Below are 21,145 nucleotides of genomic sequence, written 5' to 3'. Positions count from 1 at the left end.
AGTTGTTACTGATTTTCTTGACTGGTGCAGTAAGTCTTTTTTTGAGATGAACATCTCTAAAACAAAAGACATGATTATTGATTTTCATAAAAACAGTGCTCCTAGTCAAGTGCCAACAGTTTTAAAAGGTCAGACAGTGGAGTGTGTCAGCACATATAAATATCTTGGAACTGTCATCGATGACAAACTGAACTTTGAGGCAAACTGTGACGCTGTGTACAAAAAGGGACACCAGCGCCTCTATTGTCTGAGAAAACTGTCCACTTTTAACATTGACAGAACCGTGCTGACCTTGTTTTATCGTGCTTTTATAGAATCAGTTTTATCCTTCTGTCTTGTTTCATGGTTTGGAAGTGTGTCCCTCAAAAACAAAAATTGTCTAAACCAAATTGTGAAATGATCAAGCAAGCTGATTGGAGAGTCTCAGCTTCAGCCAGAATCCCTGTATATCAAACAGGTACAGAGGATAGCTGGTTCCATTTTGAGAGATGACTCCCACCCTCTTCATAGTGAGTTTCAGCTGCTCCCCTCAGGTCGGAGGTTCAGGGTACCAGCTTGTAAAACTAAACGCTACAAAAACAGTTTTGTACCAGCAGCCATCAGTGCTGTAAACAAGTAACAGAAACTTAATATAACTTTTGTATTTATTTTTTGTATAGTCTTTTTTACCTTGTTTTTATGAACAGCACATTTTTATTTTTATTTATTTATTTAGTTTTATGCTTTTGGTTCAGTATGATACGTTTTTAGACTTTTTATCTACTGATGTTTTAACTCATCTTTGGGGCCGTCCTTGTGTTTTTTTTTTTTAGCTTTTTAGCACTGTTGTTGCTTTGTCTTGTTCTGTGTTTACCAAACGAGATGACTCACTCACTGTAAACTAATTTTACCCAAGGGTATAATAATAAACTGAATCTGAATCTTTTCATTTTTACTAATCCTGCAAACAATAAATCAACAAAACAAAAGATTTGGCTGAAACCAGACCTTCCTCCCACATTAACGCTAACTGTTTTTAATTTTGAACCATTTTTCATGTGTGATCTTGATACAAGGTCTGTCAATAAAGTAATGGTCCTTTTTATTTTTTTCAGAAACTATATGGGTTTTATACATATGTTTTTACGTCAGACAAGCTTGAACCCTCGTGCGCATGCGTGAGTTTTTCCATGCCTGTCGGTGACGTCATTCGCTTGTGAGCACGCCTTGTGGAAGGCGTGGTCCCGCCCCCTCGTCGGATTTTCATTGTCTGGAAATGGCGGAATGATTTGGACTTTTTTTCCATCAGAATTTTTTTCAGAAGCTGTTAGAGACTGGAACCTGGAAACCATTTGAAAAATTTATCTGGCTTTCGGTGAAAATTTTACGGGCTTCACAGAGAATAAGGACTGTTACTACAGCTTTAAGGACGGCTCTAAGGATGCTCGGCGCGCCGCGCTCCGAGCTGCGACGACGAGGCAGAAAACGCCAGATCATTTCTAAGCTGATGGCTCTGTGGATATGAGACCGTCGTGTGCACTTTCTCTGGTTATCACAAGAGCTGGACATCAGCCATTTTCTGGCAGATGTCATTTTTAACAAGAGATTTTGTCATGGAAAGCCGCACGGAGGCTTCGTGCGTAACGACCGATTCGCTGTTTGAGCGAGACAAAGGAACACCTCCGTTTCGGCGTGTCAGAGGACAAGTTAGGACATGTCCAGCTCTCCACAATTTCTCTGATACTTACTGGACTGGTAAGCATTGAAAGCCGAGATAGGCATGTCCCAACTTGTCCCATGACACGCCAAAACGGAGGTGTTCTTTGTCTCGCTCAAACGCAAATCGGTCGTTACGCACGAAGCCTCTGCGCAGCTTTCCATGACAAAATCTCTTGTTAAAAGTGAAATCTGCCGGAAAATGGCTGATTCATGGGATTAGATTGGGTGCTGTCAAATTCATTCATGATGCTGGCTTTAATGAAAAACATTGGGGTGTTGTCTTAAACCCTGAAAATCATCACAGATCTTCTGTGTAGAGATGGCAAGAAAACATCTTGTATGCTACCCGCTGTGAAGAAACTGACAGCTCGCTACGCGATTTCTAAAATGTGAAAAATTTTATTCAAAATCTCATGGTTCGCAATCCAGCTTGTTTGAATTTGCGGGGAGTTTGATTTGGTCAGTGACACAATATTGTAATTTTGCCAGGTACACCACCACAATAGAGATGAAATGAAAGAATCACATTGTTGTAGTTTAGACATTTGGCTTTAATTCATGGGGTTTAAACAAAATATAACATTATTGTTTAAGAATTACAGACATTTATATACACAGTACCTCTGTTAAGCCCCGGTTACACGGCACTAACAAAGCCCAAATGAAACAAGGAATTAGGACTTGCGTTGACTTTCAGAGACATCGTTTAACCGTCATCCAGCTTCCTTCCTGCAGCTGGGGCTTCGTTAGAATTTTCAAACTGTTGAAAAATGTGAATGAATCACGACCTCAATTTATCCGTATTTTGTTTTGCTTTCTGTCTTGACGGTTTCTCATTGTTTGCGTAGTTCCATAATGTCAGTGTTGTGCTTGACTGTCGTCCAACTTCATCCAAGGGATCAGTAACTAAAGCTCTGACGAGCTGAATGTAACATCCTTGTATTGGGATGAAAATCAAAATTGTCACACAGAAACAATTGCGGCAAGAACGTTTTATCAACTGCTGTAATTATTCACGCACGTTCCAGCTGTTTGTGGCTGGCCTGCGTGTTCACACGTTGTTGTGAAGGCAACATCTCTCACCTGTTGTCAAGACAACCAGATCCCGCCCCTGCAGGTTCTGTGGACATGAGGACAAAGTTGGCTGTGCTCGGTCTCATAGACGCTGTCGGTCATGTCATCGTGAATGTTTCTTTTTGATTTTGTTTAAAGTGTCGAGGTCAATGTTCGCTACGTTTTCCTGTCGTTAGTTTGGTTTGGTTTCGTTCCTTTTGGCGCTCTTGATTCGCAGGCTTTTCGATGATGGGAAAGGAGCAAGATCATTCGTCAATCTTTTCTCGACAATTTGTGACTTTTTAAGTATGTTTATCCTTCATTCAGCTTTTGCTGTGTGCCGTGTGACCGGGCCCTTACAACCAGTTTTTTTTTTTAAAGAAGTCAGGGGATGGTTACATGAACACTTCCAAGTCACTGAATGTGTCTTGGATTTTATTTACATCAATCATTAAGAAATAAAAACAGCACCACCAGTTATACAGCTCAATGTGGAAGAGGGGCCGATGTCCCCCACCCAGCACAGAGTGCGGGTGTCACTAGTTTCCACACCATCACATACTGTTGGTTTATTTTACATGTCTGTAAGATTGTGCCAAGGACCAGGACAAACAGCAAAAGCATTTGTGTTGTGTGTCAAGGTGTATGCATGCAACACAAAGTACACAAGTTGATTTACAACAGCGTAAAGAAATGATATCAGAAGAAAGGGTATTTTAAAACAACATTATTCAACCTCATTTTAGTTATACGAGGTCTGTGATGAAAAAAGCGGTCCTTTTTATTTTTTTCAAAAAATAAATGGATTTGATTCATATGTTTTTACGTCAGACAAGCTTGAACCCTCGTGCGCATGCGTGAGTTTTTTCACGCGTGTCGGTGACGTCATTCGCATGTGGGCAGGCCTTGAGTGAGGAGTGCTCCACCCCGCCCGTCGGAATCTCTTTGTCTGAATAGCCGCTGCGGACGGCACGCGTTGCTTTATCAACATTTTTTCTGGACCTGTGAGGAATATCCGAGTGGACACTATTCGAGAAATTTAGCTGGTTTTCGGTGAAACGTTTAACGGCTGATGAGAGATTATGGGGTGTTTCTGTCGCTGTAAGGACTTCCCACAGAACGGGACGTCGCGCAGCGCTTCCAGGCGCCGTCGTCGGCCTGTTTCGACCTGAAAACATTCTAATTTAAGGCTTAATTCACCCAGGACGTCGTGAGAGAACAGAGAAGATTCAGAACAGGCCGGCATGAGGACTTTATGCGGACATTCCACTGTTTAAGGACATTTTTTAATGAAAGACGTGCGCGACAGGAAAAACACCTCCGTGTTGAAAACCATTTGTAAAATTCAGGCGGCTTTTGATGGCTTTTAACAAGTGAGTAACTGAGAAATTGTTTAACAGCTTGGGCATGTTCCAACTTGTCCGTTAAGGTTTCCAACTGAGGTGTTTTTCCTGTCGCGACCCTCCGCGGTCGGGTCCGGCCCGACATGCGACTCTGCCCGCACGTTCTTTCATTACAAAATGTCCGTTAACAATGGAATGTCCAAATAAACAACTCATGCCGACTTCTTCTGAAAGTTCTCTGTTCTCTGACGACTTACTGGGTCAACAGAGCCTGAAATGTGGAAGTTTTCAACTTGAAACGGCGAGACGCTGCCGCCTCGAAGCGCAGATCGCCGTCAGGTGCCGTGGGCCGTCCTTAAAGCGACACTACCAGACCAAAATTTCTCATCAGCCGTTAAAATTTTTACCGAAAACCAGCTGAATTTATCGAATGGTGTCCACTCAGTTGTGCCTTACAGATTTTGAAAAAATGTTTATCAAACAAAGCAGCAGTCTCTGAGCCATTCCTAAACAATGAAAAAAATCGACGAGAGGGTGGGCGACTCCTAACTCAAAGACTGCCCACAGGCAAATGACGTAACCGACAGGCGTGAAAAAACTCTCGCATGCCCACGGGTGTTCAAGCATGTCTAATGTAATCACACGTGATTCAAATCCATATGGTTTTTGAAAAAAATAATAAGGTCCGTTACTTTTATCACAGACCTCGTATTATTGATACCAGTAAATGAAAATAAATGCATTTAAAGCTGAATGTGGATGCTGGCTTTGAGTGTGGACTGGGACATAGACTCAAACTACAACCCCAATTCCAATGAAGTTTGGACGTTGTGTAACATGTAAATAAAAACAGAATGCAATGATTTGCAAATCCTCTTCAACCTATATTTAATTGAATACACCACAAAGACATGATATTTAATGTTCAAACTGATAGACTTTTTTGTTTTTGTGCAAATATTTGCACATTTTGAAATGGATGCCTGAAACACATTTCAAAAAAGCTGGGACAAGGGCAACAAAAGACTGGGAAAGTTGATGAATGCTCAAAGAACACCTGTTTGGAACATTCCACAGGTGAAGAGGTTAATTGGAAACAGGTGAGTGTCATGATTGTGTATAAAAGGAGCATCCCCAAAAGGCTCAGCCGTTTACAAGCAAAGATGGGGCGAGGATCACCACTTTGTGAACAACTGCGTGAAAAAATAGTCCAACAGTTTAAGAACAATGTTTCTCAATGTTCAATTGCAAAGAATTTAGGGATTCCATCATCTACAGTCCATAATATAATCAGAAGATTCAGAGAATCCGGAGAACTTTCTACACGTAAGCGGCAAGGATGAAAACCAACATTGAATGTCCATGACCTTCGATCCCTCAGGTGGCACTGCATTAAAAACCAACATCTTACTGAGTGGTAACAACAGGGGAGGTGATGGTCTAGTGGTTAAGGTGTTGGGCTTGAGTCCAGAAGATCATGGGTTCAAATCCCCACCTGACTGGAAAATCACTAAGGGCCCTTGGGCAAGGCCTTTAATCCCCTATTGCTCCCGGTGTGTAGTGAGCGCCTTGTATGGCAGCACCCTGACATCGGTGTGAATGTGAGGCATAATTGTAAAGCGCTTTGAGCATCTGATGCAGATGGAAAATGCAGTCCATTTACCATTTTAACATCCAGAAACGCCACCGCCTTCTCCTGGCCTAAGTTCATTTGAAATGGACAGATGCAAAGTGGAAAAGTGCTGTGGTCTGAGGCCACATTTCAAATTATTTTTGGAAATCATGGACATTGTGTCCTCCAGACAAAATAGGAAAAAGACCATCCAGATTGTTACCAGCACAAACTTCAAAAGCCAGCATCAGTGATGGTATGGGGGTGTGTTAGTGCCCATGGCATGGGCAACTTACACATCTGTGATGGCACCATCAATAATGAAAAGGTACATCCAGGTTTTGGAGCAACACATGCTGCCATCCAAGCAACGTCTTTTTCAGGGACGTCCCTGCTTATTTCAGCAAGACAATGCCAAGAAACATTCTGCACGTGTTACAACAGCGTGGCTTCGTAGTAAAAAGTACAGGTACTAGACTGGCCTGCCTGCAGTCCAGACCTGTTGCCAATTGAAAATGTGTGGCGCATTATGAAGCGCAAAATATGACAACGGAGACCCCGGACTGTTGAACAACTGAAGTCATACATCAAGCAAGAATGGGAAAGAATTCCACCTAAAAAGCTTCAACAATTAGTGTCCTCAGTTCCCAAACGCTTACTGAGTGTTGTTAGAAGGAAAGGTGATATAACACAGTGGTAAACATACCACTGTCCCAGCTTTTTTGAAACATGTTGCAGGCATCCATTTCAAAATGAGCAAATATTTGCACAAAAACAATAAACTTTATCAGTTTGAACATTAAATATCTGTTGTGTGGGCCGCTGAAGAGGAGGTACTGCTGGCCCACCACCAGAAGGTGCCCTGCCTGAAGTGCGGGCTTCAGGCACGAGAGGGCGCTGCCGCCTCAGGAACAAGCCGTGGTGACAGCTGTCACCCATCATCCGTGACAGCTGTCACTAATCATCACACCTGGTATAAAAGCAGGAAGACACCTCCACCAAACTGCCGAGATATCGTCTTCATCTGGAGGTAATACTCTCAGCCTTTTGCGATTTATAAATCTGTTATTGTGAGTGTTTGCAGGAGAACCGGTCGTTTTTGCGGAGTCTGTGCAAGACGGCGCTCCTTTTCATCTGAGACCGCTGCAACGTGTTTAGTGAGAGGTGGAGGTGGCATTCCCACCATTGTTACTGGGTGTTCACACACCCACCCTTTGACTGTCTTTTGCTTTCTGCCAGCAGTACCAGATCCGACACGCCGGGAAGGTGGCCACCTGGGGACTCCGGGACTTGGCGGCTCCAGTATTCCTCGGGTTCAGGTGGCGGTGGAAATCGTGTGGTTCCGGTTCGTTTCCAGACGGGCGTCTCCTATCGTCGAGCCTGCCCACACGACACCTTTTATTAATTGACTGTTGCACATTCTGAATCTGCTGTGTTTGGTTGTGACATTCACAACAGTAAAGTGTTATAATTTGACTCCTTCCATTGTCCATTCATTTACGCCCCCTGTTGTGGGTCCGTGTCACTACACTTTCCCAACAATATCTTGTCTTTGTGGTGTATTCAATTGAATATAAATTGAAGAGGATTTTCAAATCATTGCATACTGTTTTTATTTACATTTTGCACAACGTCCCAACTTCATTGGGATTGGGGTTGTATACATCCAGACAGCAGGTCACAGACCTAACGTAGAGAAATGTCTATTTGGCAGGGATCATGACAAAAACAATTTTCAAAAATATAAGACACACAGCCAGTGAAACGTTTCTTCATTTCAGATAATTAAACTGCTTAATTTTGATCAATTTGGCAAAAGTGATCTCAAAGCTACAAAAACATGACCACAGGCGGAAGAAATTAATCCACTATAGGGTCGGGTGACGTGAACTTCATTGAAAAATCACATCTAAGGTTAGCAGGGTTGTACTTCTTACATTCTTCATTTTACACTATTTAAAAATTTGAATATACAAGGCCAAGTATCAACACAGCTCAGCTGATTTTCCCAAGCAGCTCTTTTCTGGACACGTTTGGAGCAGCTGAGTTCTCACTACACAGCAAGTTGATCCCCGAGTGCACCTCCAGGGGTGGCAACCTCTTCTTGATCCAGTAGATTTGTTTTATTTTTAAATGATCAATAATAATTATATATATATATATATATATATATATATATATATATATAGATATAGATATAAACACAGATGGTCATACTTCTTACATTTACACATATTTTATAAAAAAAAATACAGTACTGGTAAATCTGTCCATCTTCAGTGACCTTCAGAGCTGCAGTTACCATATTTGACCTCTTGGTGGCACAGAACTTACAGGGAGGAGGCACAGCTTTGAGTTGTGGGTTTGATTGAATTGTGCCAGAATTTTTCAAACTAATTGTAGCAGGCACAAACCATGAGTAAGAGATAAATGCAATTAAATGTTTTAAAACTAATTAAGTATAAGGCAAACACACCTTAGTCAGTAGAAGATAACAAGCTAATTAACCCCTTAAGCCTTAGAGCCTATTTCTCCAAAATCACATACCCACACATTATGATTTATTTCTCACCTTGTACAAGGTCAAAAATGCAAGTGTTTGGATCAGCTAAAAGACAGGTCCTAGGAGATGTTGTGGATGCAAAAAAAAAATTGAAAGTAAATAATACTTGGTAGGAGTAAATGAGGTGTTTTTTTTCCTCAAAAAATGAATTCCGATTTACGTCTTTATTTGCTTGGCGTTTCAGCTGTGGTTAGTTGATATGTGATTGAAGTGGACACTTTTGTAGAGGAGACTTCACTTGACATTTTGATGTATAATAAGTGTATGTTGGTGTCAGCGTTGGTTAGTTATGAGTGTTCAAATGTTCCAAAACAGGGCAAGTCCCCAAATTTGGGGACTCTAGGGTTTAAGTTCATGTAATTATACGAGGCATATAATGTGAGTAACCAGCTTCTTCTGGCCACTGATCAGACAATCATACGTCAAGCAAATGTTTGAAAACTCTTGTAAAACATTTATGCGCCAAACTTGTAGAGTGCAAACCTCACCAACACTAATTCTGCAAAGGTTCGCCTTGGAAAACGTTTTCAAGGTCAAAATCCTGTTAGAAGTGGCTTTTCGTAAGCTAACCGTAATACAAAATACAGATCAAAGGGCTTTTCAATGTTAAAATCAAATATCCTCTAAATCCACAATACAGATTACATGCGGATCAAATTTAGTCTATTCATTGAGAGTGCCAGTTTGCACCTAACTGTCACAGATGAGAGTGATTGAGGCACTTTTGATTGAGATAAAATGCAAAATGTACATCAAATGGGCTTTTCAATATTACATTCAAATGTCCACAAAATACACAATCCGGATCAGATCCAGATCAAACTTTGACAGGCAATACTGAATGACAGTCTGCACCTCTCTTTCAAATATGAGAGTGATTTGGGCACATTTGAATAAGATACACTGCAAAATATTAATTAAATGGGGTTTTCAATGTTAAATTTAAATGCCCACAAAACCTGAAATCTGGATTAGATCTTTGTCAGGTGATAAAAGATACCATCCTATATAAAGCTCTCAAATATGAAAGAAATCTGATCCTTTTTGACAGAGTTACGAATTTGTGAAAATTCATTCAATGTTAAAGATAGGGATTTTTCCAATTTTCCAAGATTTCTCCTGGCTTTGACCTTTGACCTAAACTGATCCACTGAACTGACTGAAATGCCCTGTGGACTAGACCTTGGAAAATGATTAAATTCTTGCCTATCAGGATATGAATCTTCAGTAAAAATTTCATAACGATATATGAAAAACTGTGAGCTTCAGGCTGTTCACAAACAAACAGGCAAAAACATAACCACCTCCAACTTCATTGGTGGAGGTAAAAATAATAGACTTTCCTTAGCTTAGTGGGCTTGTTGTTGGTGTTGTTGTCTGTTGTTTGATACTGTTGATCATAAAATTTTATTACAGAGATTAGAGCATGCCATAGGTATTAAAGGCACTGCGCTGCGGTGGTTTGAATCATATTTGTCTAATAGATTACAATTTGTTCATGTAAATGGGGAATCTTCTTCACAGACTAAAGTTAATTATGGCGTTCCACAAGGTTCTGTGCTAGGACCAATTTTATTCACTTTATACATGCTTCCCTTAGGCAGTATTATTAGATGGTATTACTTAAATTTTCATTGTTACGCAGATGATACCCAGCTTTATCTATCCATGAAGCCAGAGGACACACACCAATTAGCTAAACTGCAGGATTGTCTTACAGACATAAAGACATGGATGACCTCTAATTTCCTGCTTTTAAACTCAGATAAAACTGAAGTTATTGTACTTGGCCCCACAAATCTTAGAAACATGGTGTCTAATCAGATCCTTACTCTGGATGGCATTACCCTGACCTCTAGTAATACTGTGAGAAATCTTGGAGTCATTTTTGATCAGGATATGTCATTCAAAGCGCATATTAAACAAATATGTAGGACTGCTTTTTTGCATTTACGCAATATCTTTAAAATTAGAAAGGTCTTGTCTCAGAGTGATGCTGAAAAACTAATTCATGCATTTATTTCCTCTAGGCTGGACTATTGTAATTCATTATTATCAGGTTGTCCTAAAAGTTCCCTAAAAAGCCTTCAGTTAATTCAAAATGCTGCAGCTAGAGTACTAACGGGGACTAGAAAGAGAGAGCATATCTCACCCATATTGGCCTCTCTTCATTGGCTTCCTGTTAATTCTAGAATAGAATTTAAAATTCTTCTTCTTACTTATAAGGTTTTGAATAATCAGGTCCCATCTTATCTTAGGGACCTCGTAGTACCATATCACCCCACTAGAGCGCTTCGCTCTCAGACTGCAGGCTTACTTGTAGTTCCTAGGGTTTGTAAGAGTAGAATGGGAGGCAGAGCCTTCAGCTTTCAGGCTCCTCTCCTGTGGAACCAGCTCCCAATTCAGATCAGGGAGACAGACACCCTCTCTACTTTTAAGATTAGGCTTAAAACTTTCCTTTTTGCTAAAGCTTATAGTTAGGGTTGGATCAGGTGACCCTGAACCATCCCTTAGTTATGCTGCTATAGACTTAGACTGCTGGGGGGTTCCCATGATGCACTGTTTCTTTCTATTCACCTCTTTTTGCTCTGTATGCACCACTCTGCATTTAATCATTAGTTATTGATCTCTGCTCCCCTCCACAGCATGTCTTTTTCCTGGTTCTCTCCCTCAGCCCCAACCAGTCCCAGCAGAAGACTGCCCCTCCCTGAGCCTGGTTCTGCTGGAGGTTTCTTCCTGTTAAAAGGGAGTTTTTCCTTCCCACTGTCCCCAAGTGCTTGCTCATAGGGGGTCCTTTTGACCGTTGGGGTTTTTCTGTGATTATTGTATGGCTTTTGCCTTGCAATATGAAGCGCCTTGGGGCAACTGTTTGTTGTGATTTGGCGCTATATAAATTAAATTGATTTGAATTGATTTGACACAGTCCAGAGGTGTCCTGTGCCAAGTAGTACAAAAGTAATATTCCCTCTTTTTTCCCCAAGAGTGTTTTCTTTCAGGTGAAGAATTAAATTTACTTGTTCTTGAAGAGAAAGCACATTTTCAGCTTCTTGTATTCAGTAGTGTGAATCACAGTACCTCCTTCACCATACAGGAGCATCTTCTCACATGTGCCATCTTATGGCTATGACCCCCCCCCCCAGTCTAGTAAAGGTCAACTTAGCTTGACTTTATGTTAAAACTGTGTCTTTTTTTTAAGTTAAGTAGTGTTCAAATGTTATAGCTGCCGTGGGGTTGCGATTACCATATACTTACGGGGCATGTTAGCAAAGCTGCTGTACTCAGGACTAAGATCAATACTGTCAGGTCCCTCAGCACAAGAAAAAGTGAAATTCTGCAGAAGTGACACCAGGAAGAGGAAGAGCTCCATGAAAGCGAGAGATTCTCCAGCACAGGCTCTCTTTCCTGAAAGAAATCATAAAAATATTGATGTGAAATGACCAGATATGCACAAGGACCAAGAGCATGCAGGTTTCTGTTGCATCTGATCAACTCAGCAGGTGGTTGAACTGAAAATCTGCAGATGGTGCTCCTGTTTCAGATATAAATACAGTAAAACAGTGTAATGTGGATCTAACATGTTAACAAATGTGCATATTTTTCAGCAAAAGAAAAACAAATAAATTGTAAATATTTCTGCTGTGGTTCATTTGGTGTTCAGAAGGAAACCTTTGGTCAATCATATCATAGAATTCAGACTTTCAGACCCGAGACTGATGAATTAAATTGAGACTGATAAATTAATGAATGTTTAAATTAAAGTACCTACGCTTCAAATAGGCGGTGCCTTGAGTAAATTATCCTAATTAAATAATTAAACCCTAAAATTGTTAATTATTTTGGTGACCCATTAAATGAGTCCTAGGCCAATTTAATTCAATTTGGGAGTTGAACTACTTATTCATTACATTTATTTTGGTGCCCGCGTGTGAGACGATCTAGAATTGACTAATTTGGTTACATCTTTATGGTGCCTCCGAGAGTTAATATATTTATTTATATTGAGTTAAAATGTCTTATCATATGTGTATTAGAAAACTAATATTTTTATAGTTTATAGTTTTGTGTGCATTTAGGAGCTTTTTTTTTTAACAGCTTTGTTGGGAAGGTGTTGTAGCACGGACCCACAACAGGGGGCGCAAAGGAACGGACAATGAATAAGCCAATAAGTAACAATTTAATGTTGTGACAACACACAACTAAACACACAAGATATGTATAGTCAATTAACACCAGGTGACGTGTGGGCAGGCTCGAAGATAGAAGACCCCCGACGAGAGATGAGCCGCGTCCCACACGGCTTCCACCACCAACGGCCTGAAGAACACCGGAGCCGCCAAGTCCCGAGTCGCCAGGTGGCCTCTGTCTTCGGCTGTCGACCCTGGTACTGCTGGCAGAAAACAAAGACAGGATGGATGAGTGTGAATTCGCACACTCAGTAATCCACAGTCTGCACTCAGTTAGGAGGGAGCACCTCCACCTCCAATCACACACTCGTGCAGCTCCTGTTTAACCACTTATCTGGTTTGGGGTGTGAGGCGAAGCCGTCGCTGATCACACCAAACGTCAATCCCACAGACAAGGCAAGTACCACAGGAAAACGGCTGCAAAAGAAGTTCAGATTATTACTCAACGTTTCGAGTCAGCAGAGAAAATTACCTCTTCGGTAGTTGATTTCTCGGCGAGGAGGTGGAGTTGCAGTCCGGCCTTTATGGTGATGGTGATGATGATGAATGAGTGACAGCTGGTGCTGAGGATGAGTGACAGCTGTCACTTCTTCTGGGTCTGGCGCCCTCTCGTGCTTGGAGCCCGCACTCCAAGCAGGGCGCCCTCTGGTGGTGGTGGGCCAGCAGTACCTCCTCTTCAGCAGCCCACATAACAAGCTTTTCGGCTGTAAACCATTCATTCATTCATTTTCTATACTAGCTTACTCCAATCAAGGGTCACGGGGGGCTGGAGCCTATCCCAGCAATCATAAAACGTGAGGCGGGGGAGGCCCTGGACAAAATGCCAGTCTATCATAGGGTCACATATAGACAGAAAAAAACACATCCACACTTGCATGATCACTAGAGCGTAGATACCCAATGGAACCCGAGGGGTCAGGCCAGGTTTGGACAAATATTTCGAAATGATACTCGGGTTTGGGTTGGGTTCGGTCACATCAGCACAAAGACAGAAATTTTCTGAAACATCCATTCATTCATTTTTAGCTGCTTATCCGGGTACAGGTCATGGTGGCAGCACAGCAAGTAAGTTTTCCACGCTTCCCTATCCTGAACCAAGTCCTGTAACTCTTCCCGGGGAATCCTGAGGCGTTCCCAAGCCAGCTGGGAAATATAATCTCTCCAGTGTATCCTAGGTCTCCCCTGGAAGACCTCCTTAGGGAGACGACCAGGGGGCCGATGCAAAAAGTAGCGGCTCAACTCCGAGTGCCTCCTGGATAGTCAAGCTTCTCAACCTTACCAGGAGTGGGAGCCCAGATATCCAACAGAAGAATCTCATTTCTGCCGCTTGTATCCGCGATCTTCTTGTTCTTTCAGTCACTACCCAAAGCTCATGACCACAGGTGAGGAGAGGAGCGTAAATCCACTGGTAAATTGAGAGCCTCACCTTGCAGCTCAGCTCCTTCTTCACCACGATGGACCAGTACAATGTCCGTAAAATTTTGTACGCCACTCCACGATGATGTCATAGCCCTGCCACTCTAACCTCAGCCATTCATAATGAATGACGTTGTGTTAACAGTGTAACTTAGTAAAAAAGTAATTAAGTAAATTTAATTCATAAAGCACATTTAAACAGAGCTTCCACTGACCAAAATGTTGCACAAAAAGTAAATAAAATAGTAAAACAACTACAAGTATAAAATGGATCATAAATGTAAAAATACTAAAAAAAAAAACAAAAAACATACAGCAAGTTACAAACACAAAATCACAGAGTCACACTTCTTCTTTGTCTTTCGGCTGTTCCCGTTAGGGGTCGCCACAGCAGATCAATTGTTTCCATCTCACCCTGTCCTCTGTATCTTCCTCTGTCACACCAACCACCTGCATGTCCTCCTTCAACACATCCATGAACCTCCTCTTTGGCCTCCCTCTTTTCCTCCTGCCTGGTGGCTCCATTCTCAGCATCCTTCTCCCTATATACCCTGGGTCCCTCCTCTGCACATGTCCAAACCATCTCAATCGCGCCTCTCTGACTTTGTCTCCAAACCGTCCCACCTGAGCTGTCCCTCTGATATGTTCATTCCTAATCTTGTCCATTCTCGTCACTCCCAAAGAGAATCTCAACATCTTCAGCTCTGCCACCTCCAGCTCTGCCTCCTGTCTTTTTATTAGTGCCACCGTCTCTAAGCTGTACAACATAGCTGGTCTTACTACTGTCTTGTAAACTTTCCTCTTCACTCTTCCTGATATTCTTCGGTCACAAATCACTCCTGCCACCTTTCTCCACCCACTCCACCCTGCCTGCACTCTCTTCTTCACCTCTTTACCACACTCTCCATTACTTTGAACAGTTGACCCCAAATATTTAAACTCATCTACTTTCACCACTTCTACTCCTTGTAACTGCACTATTCCACTGGGCTCCCTCTCATTCACACACATGTACTCAGTCTTGCTTCTACTGACTTTCATTCCCCTTCTCTCCAAAGCATATCTCCACCTCTCCAGACTAGACTCAACTTGCTCTCTACTCTCACTACAGATCACAATGTCATCTGCAAACATCATAGTCCATGGGAACTCCTGTCTGATCTCATCCGTCAACCTGTCCATCACCACTGCAAACAAGAAAGGACTCAGAGCTGATCCTTGGTGTAATCCCACCTCCACCAGGAATGAGTCTGTCATTCCTACTGCGCATCTCACCGCTGTCACACTATTCTTGTCCATGTCCTGCACTACCCTAACATACTTCTCTGCCACTCCAGACTTCCTCATACAATACCACAGCTCTTCTCTTGGCACCATGTCATAAGCTTTTTCTAAGTCCACAAACACACAATGTAACTCTTTCTGACCTTCTCTGTACTTCTCCAACAGTATTCTCAGAGCAAACATTGCATTTGTAATGCTCTTTCTCGGCATGAAACCATATTGCTGCTAGTTACTGCAGCTCTGCACATCACCCTTGTTCTTGAAAATAGGAACCAGCACACTTCGTCTCCACTCCTCAGGCATCCTCTCACTTTCCAAGATTCTATTAAACAATCTGGTTAGAAACTCTACTGTCATCTCTCCTAGACATTTCCATGCCTCCACTGGGATGTCATCTGGACCAACTGCCTTTCCACTCTTCATCCTCTTCATAGCAGCCCTCACTTCTTCCTTGCTAATCTCTTTTACTTCCTGATTTACTCTCACAACATCATCCAGCCTTTTCTCTCGCTCATTTTCTTTATTCATCAGCTCTTCAAAATATTCCCTCCACCTTCTCAGCACACACTCCTCACTTGTCAGCACATTACCATGTGCATATTTTCGGTACAAGTCCTTTTCTCCTTCCTTACTATTCAACTTCTTGTACAGCTCACAATATGCCTTTTCCTTCGCTTTTGCCACTTCTCTTTTCGCCTTACACCGCATCTCCTTGTACTCCCGTCTACTTTCTTCATCTCTACGACTATCCCAAAACTTTTTCGCCAACCTCTTTCTCCTTATGCTTTCCTGGACCTCTTCATTCCACCACCAAGTCTCCTTGTCTTCCTTGCACTGTCCAGATGTCATACCCAGTACTGTTCTAGCTGTCTCCCTCACCACATCTGCAGTACTTTTCCAGTTGTCCAAAATTGCTTCTCCTCCAACCAGTGCTTCTCTCACCTGCTCGCTAAATTTCACACGACAGTCTTCCTCCTTCAGCTTCCACCATCTGATCCTTTGTTGAGCTCTCACTCTCTTCTTCTTTATCTCTAAATTCATCCTACAAACAACCATCCTATGCTGTCTAACGACACTCTCTCCTGCCACCACTTTACAGTCTCTGATTTTTTTTAGCTTGCATCTGCTATAAAGAATGTAGTCCACCTGTGTGCACCTTCCTCCACTCTTATATGTTACCCTGTGCTCCTCCCTTTTCTTAAAGTAGGTATTCACCACAGCCATTTCCATCCTTTTTGCAAAATCAACTACCATCTGTCCTTCCCCATTCCTATCCTTGATACCATATCTACCCATTACTTCCTCATCACCTCTGTTCCCTTCACCAACATGACCATTGAAGTCCGCTCCTATCACCACTCTTTCATGCTTGGGCACACTCTCCACCACCTCATCTTTCTCACTCCAGAAATCTTTTCTCCTTCATCTCACAACCTACCTGTAGGTCATATGCACTGATGATATTCATCATCACCCCTTCAGTTTCCAACTTCACACTCATCACCCTGTCAGACACTCGCTTAACCTCCAACACACTTTTAACATACTCTTCCTTTAGAATGACCCCAACACCATTTCTCTTCCTGTCCTCACCATGGTACAACAACTTGTACCCACCGCTGATGCTCCTGCTCTTACTTCCCTTCCACTTGGTCTCTTGCCAGTGGCGGCTGGCCCATAGGGGGCGCTCGGGCGCTGCCCTCCTAGATGTGGAGAGGAAAAGTCATAATATGTATTTAAAAAGTATTATCAGTGTCAGTTTCACTTAATAGTATGTGCCTACATGCAGTGGTGGGCACACTTCCGATAATCCGATAACATAATTATCGAAGATAATGTCTTCATTATCGGATTATCTTTTTAGATAAATTTAAAAACCATCATCCGACTAATTATCTTCCGATGAATCACCGATAACTTTTAGACCGATAACATACTAAACTAAGCTGAACAGTGAAAAACATTTTTAAAACTGTTGTAGCTTCCAGTCGAAATCAGTTAGCCCGGACTGATGGTTTAAGGGTTTTATTGATTTTTTGCCGTTCTCAAACCAACGTAAGAGCTATGAAAAAGGGGCAAAGAAATAAAACAATACATTAGAACACAGACTACTTATGGGTTTTAACTTAATATTCTACTCTTTACTAAAGACATAGCATGCTTATTTACAACATATTCCTCGATAAATTTACCGTACCTTGTAGCCACTTTCGACTGAAACTAAACTTTCTCTCCCCGTTTGAGCTCCATCACGTTTCTCCTTGCGTTTGCTCACCCTCCTCGTTTTTTACCTTGTGTCAAGTTACCTTCCGACACTGTCCTTTTTGATACACTTCCGGGTTGAAAGGAAGTACAAAAATAAAAGCACAATAAAACATCTAATGGAAATAAACTTTACCCTTGGGTCATCACACTCCCACCAAATAATTTGGTGTTTTAACACACTTTAACTTAACACACAAATTATTTCCTTACATGAAATGACCATTTTGCAGAAAATTATGAACTTATAAACCTTCCTGCATTTTATATTGAACTTTATCTCTAACAAGCTTCTAATAGCAGAATCAACTTGTGAACTGGGCGTTCTACCACAGATACCTTACTCACGCGTTCACCTCTTTTGCTCAGATTTTTATCTCCAAGCAATACCTTCACCCGTCTTACGAGCCCATCTTTGTCTGTTACAGTTTCTGAGACTCTTCCGAGTTTCCACATAGATCGTGGTTGTGTTTCGTCCATGTCCATTATTATATCACCTACTTGAATGTTTCTCTTAGGCTTGTGCCATCGTTGTCTGACCATGATGTTGTGGAGGTACTCCTTCCTCCAACGGCTCCAGAACTGCTCTGCCAGATACTGCACTTGGCGCCATCTCTTTTGTCCATACAGGTCCTCCCGAACAAACCTTCCTGGGGGGGGGGAAAGCGGTGGTAGCCTTCATGGTGATGAGGTGATTAGGAGTCAGTGGTTCCAAACTGTTCGGATCATTGAGGTTGTCTGTTGTGAGTGGGCGGCTGTTTACGATCGCTGCTGCCTCGTACAAAAAGGTCCTTAAGGAAGTGTCATTGAGTCGACTAGGCGAGAGGCTGAGTGTATAGTTCAGAATATTTCTCACAGTCCTTATCTGTCGCTCCCACACTCCACCAGCATGGCTTGCATGAGGTGCATTGAAGACAAAATCGCATTGCTTTTCTGTGAGGAAAGTTACTAGTCTCTCAGCATCAACTTCCTGTAGAGCTGCATTCAATTCATTTTTGGCGCCTACAAAATTGGTACCGTGGTCACATTTAATCTGCTTGACCGAGCCCCGTAATGCGATAAAGCATCGCAGTCCATTGATAAATGCATCAGTTGTAAGATCATCCAACATCTCAACATGAATGGCACGAGAATAGAAACATGTGAAGAGGAGACCATATCTTTTGTGTTCTTTCCATCCTTGTTTTATCAGAAATGGACCAAAAACATCCATGCCGCAGTAGGTAAAGGGTGGAGAGGGTTCCATTCTTTCCACTGGGAGATTACTCATTTTCTGACATTCCACAGGTCTCCTAAGTCTACGACAAAACACACACTGGCGAACATAGGATGCAACTGCTTGACCCAGTCTGGGAATCCAGTAGCCATTGGATCGTATTTCATTCATTGTCATACCTTTGCCTTGATGATTAACCCTTTCATGGCAGTGTGCAATTATCAGTTTTGCGACATGATGTTCTCAAGGAATGACAGTTGGGTGTTTGAAAAAGCTTGAAAGGGATGAGTGGTGCAGTCGTCCTCCCACCTTGAGCACAGCATCTCTGTCCAAAAACATGTCAAGAGGGTGCAGTTTGTTGTTACTCGGTAATGGTCTACCTTTGCTTAGTAACTTTATTTCTTCCCGATATGCTTGTCTTTGGAGAGCTTTGATGATTACAAGCTCTGCCTTTTGTCGTTCACTTACAGTAGAGTGTGCCTTTGATTTATCCTTCAGCAGACGGCGTCTGAGACGTGCTACAGCACTGATGGCATGAGACCAGGATGAAAACTTTACCAGTCGATCAGCAAGAATCACATGTTCGGTTGTTTGTGTGTGTAATATTTGCACCTTCCTCACTTCTGGATCTCCGATTGGAAGTTCAATACTCTCCTTTGTGGGGTGGTGTATTTCCCTTTCCCACAGGAATTTAGGACCTGTGAACCAGTCAGATGACAGTAGTTCATCCATTGTTATTCCCCTGGATGCCTTGTCTGCAGAGTTTTCACAGGTGGGAACATAAAACCACTGTTGTGGGATTGTACTATTGCGAATCTTCTGTACTCTATTCGCGACAAAGGTGTGGAAGCGTCTTGCTTCGTTATTTATGTATCCTAGGATGACCTTTGAATCTGTCCAAAAGAACTCTTCCACATTGTCATACAGTAGTTCTTCTCTGAGCAGGCTACTCACTGTGACTGAGACTGCTGCTGCAGTGAGTTCCAACCTTGGGATGGTGGTGACCTTTGTGGGAGAGACACGAGCCTTTCCCATGACAAAAGCACAATGAACATCTCTGTCACTGTTTATCAGTCTTAGATATGAACATTGTCCGTATCCAGTGGTGCTTGCATCTGAGAAATGATGCAGTTCCCTTTTCACCACTTCTCCAAAGCCATCAGGCACATAACATCTAGCTATCTGCAATTTCTCTAGTTTGATGAGATCTTTTCTCCAACACTCCCACCGTGGCCTTAGATGTTCAGGCAGTGGGTCATCCCATCCAGTACCTTGACGACACATCTCCTGCAGGATTCTTTTGCCATTGAGAAGGTAGGGGGCGACAAATCCCAAAGGATCGTATATAGATGCTACAGTTGACAACATCCCACGCAGTGTAGGAGGTTGTTCTCTTGGCACAAAGTTGAATGTGAAGCAGTCTCTTTCTATGCTCCAGTGAATACCCAGTGCTCTCTCTGTTGTTTCAGAGAAAGCAAGGTCCTTTGTTTTGATGTCCTTTGCATGTTCTGATGCTGGTATGCTGTTTAGAAGTGCATCGCTGTTCGATACAAACTTGTGTAGCCGCAGACCACCCTTTGCACAAATTTCACGAGCCTCTTGTGCCAGCCGTATACCATCTTCTACGGTCTTTGCACTTGTTACTCCATCATCCACATAAAAGTCTCTGGCTATGAACTGAGAACCTAGTGGGAACGCAAGACTGTTCTCATTGGCTAGGTGTTTTAGCCCATAATTTGCACACCCTGGGGAGGAGACGGCGCCAAACAGATGTACTGTCATCCTGTACGCTTGTGGCTGTGTGCTTGTATCTCCATTTTTCCACCACAAGAAGCAGAGGTAGTTGCGATCATTCTCTTGGACTTGAAACTGGTGAAACATTTTCTCTATGTCGCACATTAGAGCTATTTGATGCTGCCGGAAGCGTAGAAGAACACCTGTCATATTGTTGATCATGTCTGGTCCAGTCAGGAGCTGCTCATTGAGACTGGTTCCTTTATGCTTGGCTGAACAGTCAAAAACCACACGCAGCTTATCAGGTTTCTTTGGGTGATAAATGCCATGATGTGGTATATACCACGTTTCACCAGGAAATGCATCATCTTGAGCTTCCTCAGCATCACCTCTTTGAATGATGTCATTCATGTACTTGACATAATCTTCCTTGTATGTCTCGTCTCGGGCAAATTTCCTCTTGAGTTGGTTAAGTCGGACCTCTGCGAGCTGTCTGTTATCAGGCATCTGTGGTCTTTCCTTAAAGGGGAGTGGCATTTTGTAAAGACCTTGTTCAGTCTTCCTTATGCCCTTTTTGAGTTTGTCGAGGAAGATGAGATCCTCTTGTGACACTGTTCGGTCATTTTTGCTGACCTCTTTGAAGTCACTTTCCAATGCACGAATTGCATCCATGGGAGTTACTGAAGGGATCTCTTTTACAGTGACACGGTGACAGAGGCTGCTTGTCATATCAGTCTCAAGGCAAGGTTCTGAGCTGCCAACTATACTCCATCCTAAGTC

The 21,145-nt window shown here is 42.4% G+C and overlaps 1 protein-coding gene and 1 pseudogene across 3 annotated transcripts in view; one reads left to right on the top strand and one right to left on the bottom strand.

Moving 5' to 3' along the window:
• LOC117508769 (cyclin-dependent kinase-like 1) overlaps positions 1 to 980 on the top strand; it is a 47,680-nt gene extending 46,700 nt beyond the window's left edge. For all 3 annotated transcript variants that reach the window (XM_034168601.1, XM_034168600.1, XM_034168599.1), the window contains exon 13: positions 970 to 980. The gene's annotated coding sequence lies outside the window, so the exon portion shown is untranslated. The remainder of the gene's footprint in view (positions 1 to 969) is intronic.
• Positions 981 to 11,462: 10,482 nt separating this feature from the next.
• Positions 11,463 to 21,145, bottom strand: part of LOC117509040 — a 53,604-nt pseudogene continuing 43,921 nt past the window's right edge.

Source organism: Thalassophryne amazonica, chromosome 4 (assembly GCF_902500255.1).
Source record: "Thalassophryne amazonica chromosome 4, fThaAma1.1, whole genome shotgun sequence".
NCBI classification, from domain to species: domain Eukaryota; kingdom Metazoa; phylum Chordata; class Actinopteri; order Batrachoidiformes; family Batrachoididae; genus Thalassophryne; species Thalassophryne amazonica.
This window is presented reverse-complemented; position numbering and strand designations above follow the sequence as displayed.